The sequence below is a fragment of the Schistocerca gregaria genome, unplaced genomic scaffold, assembly GCF_023897955.1.
Source record: "Schistocerca gregaria isolate iqSchGreg1 unplaced genomic scaffold, iqSchGreg1.2 ptg000266l, whole genome shotgun sequence".
NCBI classification, from domain to species: domain Eukaryota; kingdom Metazoa; phylum Arthropoda; class Insecta; order Orthoptera; family Acrididae; genus Schistocerca; species Schistocerca gregaria.
Genome location: NW_026061768.1, coordinates 1,086,153 through 1,092,319, shown reverse-complemented (window position 1 = coordinate 1,092,319; position 6,167 = coordinate 1,086,153).

Genomic DNA, 6,167 nt, shown 5'->3' with positions numbered 1-6,167 from the left:
AATGTTATGTCGCGTGCTGCAGTATGCGGAGACACTAAAAGCACCGTAGTAGAACACAGATGAAGCTTCTAAGTTGATGTAATAGCCAGTAAGGAGTAGTACAATTCAAGTTTTAGGTATCGAATATTGAATTTTTAGCTGGCTTTGGTGCCTTGGACATGAGCTAGGACCTTAAGATTCTGCATGAAAGGAGGACTAGCAGCCGAGTTGCACCGGAGAATGCGAAAAGTTTTCATTTGTAGTAAAAACCTGAGAAATCCGTCCGTTTTCGTAATTTATTATCGAATCGACTTAAAGCAGTGCGTAGCATTGGCCGCTCTTCTCTCTGAAACGGTTGTACTTATCGTCTGCAAAGCTATGTCGCGTGCTGCGGTATGCGGAGACACTAAAAGCACCATAGTAGAACACAGATTAAGCTACTAAGTTGTAATAGCCAGTAAGAAGTAGTACAATTCAAGTTTTAGGTATCGATTATTGACTTTTTAGCTGGCTTTTGTACCTTGGACATGAGCTAGGACCTTATGATTCCGCATGGAAAGAGGACTAGCAGCCGAGTTGCATGGGAGAATGTGAAAAGAGTTCATATGTAGTAAAAACCTGAGAAATCCGTCCGTTTTCGTCATTTGTTATCGAATCGACTTAAAGCCAGGTCGTCACATTGGCCGCTCTTCTCTCTGAAACGGTTGTACTTATCGTCTGCAAAGCTATGTCGCGTGCTGCGGTATGCGGAGACACTAAAATCACCATAGTAGAACACAGATGAAGCTTCTATGTTGATGTAATAGCCAGTAAGAAGTAGTACAATTCAAGATTTAGGTATCGATTATTGACTTTTTAGCTGGCTTTGGTGCCTTGGACATTAGCTATGTCCTTAAGATTCTGCATGAAAGGAGGACTAGCAGCCGAGTTGCATGGGAGAATGTGAAAGGTGTTCATATGTAGTAAAAAATTGAGAAATCGGTCCTTTTTCGTCAGTTATTATCGAATAAACTTGAAGCCAGATCGTCACATTGCCCGCTCTTGTCTCTGAAACGGTTGTACTTATCGTCTGCAAAGCTATGTCGCGTGCTGCGGTATGCGGAGTCACTAAAAGCACCATAGTAGAACACAGATGATGCTTCTAAGTTGATGCATTAGCCAGTAAGGAGTAGTGCAATTAAAGTTTTAGGTATCGAATATTGACTTTTTAGCTGGCTTTGGTGCCTTGGACATGAGGTAGGACCTTAAGATTGCGCAAGAAAGGCGGACTAGCAGCCGAGTGGCACGGGAGGATGCGAAAAGTGTTCATATGTAGTAAAAACCTGAGAAATCCGTCCATTTTCGTCAATTGTTATCGAATCGACTTAAAGCCAGATCGTCACATTGGCCCCTCTTCTCTCTGAAACGGTTGTACTTATCGTCTGCAAAGCTATGTCGCGTGCTGCGGTATGCGGAGAAACTAAAATCACCATAGTGGAACACAGATGATGCTTCTAAGTTGATGTAATAGCCAGTAAGAAGTAGTACAATTCAAGTTTTAGGTTTCGATTATTTACTTTTTAGCTGGCTTTGGTGCCTTGGACATGAGCTATGTCCTTAAGATTCTGCATGAAAGGAGGACTAGCAGCCGAGTTGAATGGGAGAATGTGAAAAGTGTTCATATGTAGTAAAAACCTGAGAAATCCGTCCGTTTTCGTCATTTGTTATCGAATCAACTTGAAGCCAGATCGTGACGTTGCCCGCCCATCTCTCTGAAACGGTTGTACTTATCGTCTGCAAAGCTATGTCGCGTGCTGCGGTATGCGGAGACACTAAAAGCACCATAGTAGAACACAGATGAAGCTTCTAACTTGATGTAATAGCCAGTAAGGAGTAGTACAATTCAAGTTTTAGGTATCGAATATTGACTTTTTAGCAGGCATTGGTGCCTTGGACATGAGCTAGGACCTTAAGATTCTGCATGAAAGGAGGACTAGCAGCCGAGTTGCACGCGAGGATGCGAAAAGTGTTCATATGCAGTAAAAACCTGAGAAATCCGTCCGTTTTCGTAATTTATTATCGAATCGCCTTAAAGAGGTGCGTCACATTGGCCGCTCATCTCTCTGAAACGGTTGTACTTATCGTCTGCAAAGCTATGTCGTGTCCTGCGGTATGCGGAGACACTAAAAGCACCATAGTAGAACACAGATAAAGCTTCTAAGTTGATGTAATAGCCAATAAGGAGTAGTACAATTCAAGTTTTAGGTATCGAATATTGAATTTTTTGCTGGTTTAGGTGCCTTGGACATGAGCTAGGAGCTTAAGATTCTGCATGAAAGGAGGACTAGCAGCCGAGTTGCACGGGAGGATGTGAAAAGTGTTCATATGTAGTAAAAACCTGAGAAATCCGTCCGTTTTCGTAATTTATTATCGAATCGACTTAAAGCCAGATCGTCACATTGGCCGCTCTTCTCTCTGAAACGATTGTACTTATCGTCTGCAAAGCTATGTCGCGTGCTGCGGAATGCGGAGACACTAAAAGCACCATAGTAGAACACAGATGAAGCTTCAAAGTTGATATAATAGCCAGTAAGAAGTACTACAATTCAAGATTTAGGTATCGATTTTTGACTTTTTTGCAGTCTTTGGTGCCTAGGACATGAGCTAGGACCTTACGATTCTGCATGAAAGGAGGACTAGCAGCCGAGTTGCACGGGAGAATGTGAAAAGAGTTCATATGTAGTAAAAACCTGAGAAATCCGTCCGTTTTCGTCATTTGTTATCGAATCGACTTAAAGCCAGGTCGTCACATTGGCCGCTCTTCTCTCTGAAACGGTTGTACTTATCGTCTGCAAAGCTATGTCGCGTGCTGCGGTATGCGGAGACACTAAAATCACCATAGTAGAACACAGATGAAGCTTCTATGTTGATGTAATAGCCAGTAAGAAGTAGTACAATTCAAGATTTAGGTATCGATTATTGACTTTTTAGCTGGCTTTGGTGCCTTGGACACGAGCTAGGACCTTACGATTCTGCATGAAAGGAGGACTAGCAGCCGAGTTGCACGGGAGGATGCGAAAAGTGTTCATATGTAGTAAAAACCTGAGAAATCCGTCCGTTTTCGTAATTTATTATCGAATCGACTTAAAGCAGTGCGTCACATTGGCCGCTCTTCTCTCTGAAACGGTTGTATTTATCGTCTGCAAAACTATGTCGCGTGCTGCGGTATGCGGAGACACTAAAAGCACCATAGTAGAACACAGATGAAGCTTCTAAGTTGATGTAATAGCCAGTAAGAAGTAGTACAATTCAAGTTTTAGGTATGGAATATTGACTTTTTAGCTGGCTTTGGTGCCTTGGACATGAGCTAGGACCTTACGATTCTGCATGAAATCAGGACTAGCAGCCGCGTTGCACGGGAGTATGTGAAAAGTGTTCATGTGTAGTAAACACCTGAGAAAACCGTCCATTTTCGTCATTTGTTATCGAATCGACTAAAAGCCAGATCGTCACATTGGCCCCTCTTCTCTCTGAAACGGTTGTACTTATCGTCTGCAAAGCTATGTCGTGTGCTGCGGTATGCGGAGACACTAAAATCACCATAGTGGAACACAGATGAAGCTTCTAAGTTGATGTAATAGCCAGTAAGAAGTAGTACAATTCAAGTTCTAGGTATCGATTATTGACTTTTTAGCTGGCTTTGGTGCCTTGGACATTAGCTATGTCCTTAAGATTCTGCATGAAAGGAGGACTAGCAGCCGAGTTGCATGGGAGAATGTGAAAGGTGTTCATATGTAGTAAAAAATTGAGAAATCGGTCCTTTTTCGTCAGTTATTATCGAATCAACTTGAAGCCAGATCGTCACATTGCCCGCTCTTGTCTCTGAAACGGTTGTACTTATCGTCTGCAAAGCTATGTCGCGTGCTGCGGTATGCGGAGTCACTAAAAGCACCATAGTAGAACACAGATGAAGCTTCTAAGTTGATGTAATAGCCAGTAAGGAGTAGTACAATTCAAGTTTTAGGTATCGAATATTGACTTTTTAGCTGGCTTTGGTGCCTTGGACATGAGGTAGGACCTTAAGATTGTTCAAGAAAGGAGGGCTAGCAGCCGAGTGGCACGGGAGGATGCGAAAAGTGTTCATATGTAGTAAAAACCTGAGAAATCCGTCCATTTTCGTCATTTGTTATCGAATCGACTTAAAGCCAGATCGTCACATTGGCCCCTCTTCTCTCTGAAACGGTTGTACTTATCGTCTGCAAAGCTATGTCGCGTGCTGCGGTATGCGGAGAAACTAAAATCACCATAGTGGAACACAGATGAAGCTTCTAAGTTGATGTAATAGAAAGTAAGAAGTAGTACAATTCAAGTTTTAGGTTTCGATTATTTACTTTTTAGCTGGCTTTGGTGCCTTGGACATGAGCTATGTCCTTAAGATTCTGCACGAAAGGAGAACTAGCAGCCGAGTTGCATGGGAGAATGTGAAAAGTGTTCATATGTAGTAAAAACCTGAGAAATCCGTCCGTTTTCGTCTTTTGTTATCGAATCAACTTGAAGCCAGATCGTGACATTGCCCGCCCTTCTCTCTGAAACGGTTGTACTTATCGTCTGCAAAGCTGTGTTGCGTGCTGCGGTATGCGGAGACACCAAAAGCACCATAGTAGAACACAGATGAAGCTTCTAAGTTGATGTAATAGCCAGTAAGGAGTAGTACAATTCAAGTTTTAGGTATCGAATATTGACTTTTTAGCAGGCATTGGTGCCTTGGACATGAGCTAGGACCTTAAGATTCTGCATGAAAGGAGGACTAGCAGCCGAGTTGCACGCGAGGATGCGAAAAGTGTTCATATGCAGTACAAACCTGAGAAATCCGTCCGTTTTCGTAATTTATTATCGAATCACCTTAAATAGGTGCGTCACATTGGCCGCTCATCTCTCTGAAACGGTTGTACTTATCGTCTGCAAAGCTATGTCGTGTCCTGCGGTATGCGGAGACACTAAAAGCACCATAGTAGAACACAGATAAAGCTTCTAATTTGATGTAATAGCCAATAAGGAGTAGTACAATTCAAGTTTTAGGTATCGAATATTGACTTTTTAGCTGGCTTTGGTGCCTTGGACATGAGCTATGTCCTTAAGATTCTGCATGAAAGGAGGACTAGCAGCCGAGTTGCATGGGAGAATGTGGAAAGTGTTCATATGTAGTAAAAACCTGAGAAATCCGTCCGTTATCGTCATTTGTTATCGAATCGACTCAAAGCCAGATCGTCACATTGGTCGCTCTTCTCTCTGAAACGGTTGTACTTATCGTCTGCAAAGCTATGTCGCGTGCTGCGGTATGCGGAGACACTAAAATCACCATAGTGGAACACAGATGAAGCTTCTAAGTTGATGTAATAGCCAGTAAGAAGTAGTACAATTCAAGATTTAGGTATCGATTATTGAGTTTTTTGCTGGCTTTGGTGCCTTGGACATGAGCTAGGACCTTACGATTCTGCATGAAAGGAGGACTAGCAGCCGAGTTGCACGGGAGAATGTAAAAATTGTTCAAATGTAGTAAAAAACTAAGAAATCCGTCCGTTTTCGTCATTTGTTATCGAATCGACTTAAAGCCAGATCGTTACATTGGCCGCTCTTCTGTCTGAAACGGTTGTACTTATCGTCTGCAAAGCTATGTCGTGTGCTGCGGTATGCGGAGATACATAAAGCACCATAGTAGAACACAGATGAAGCTTCTAAGTTGATGTAATAGCCAGTAAGAAGTAGTACAATTCAAGATTTAGGTATCGATTATTGACTTTTTACACTTCTTTGGTGGCTTGGACATGAGCTGGGGCCTTAAGATTCTGCATGAAGCGAGGACTAGCAGCCGAGTTGCACGGCAGAATGTGAAAAGTGTTCATATGTATTAAAAACCTGAGAAATCCGTCCGTTTTCGTCATTTGTTATCGAATCGACTGAAAGCCAGATCGCCACATTGGTCGCTCTTCTCTCTGAAACGGTTGTACTTATCGTCTGCAAAGCTATGTCGCGTGCTGCGGTATGCGGAGACACTAAAATCACCATAGTGGAACACAGATGAAGCTTCTAAGTTGATGTAATAGCCGGTAAGAAGTAGTACAATTCAAGTTTTAGGTATCGATTATTGACTTTTTAGCTGGCTTTGGTGCTTTGGTCATGAGCTATGTCCTTAAGATTCTGCATGAAAG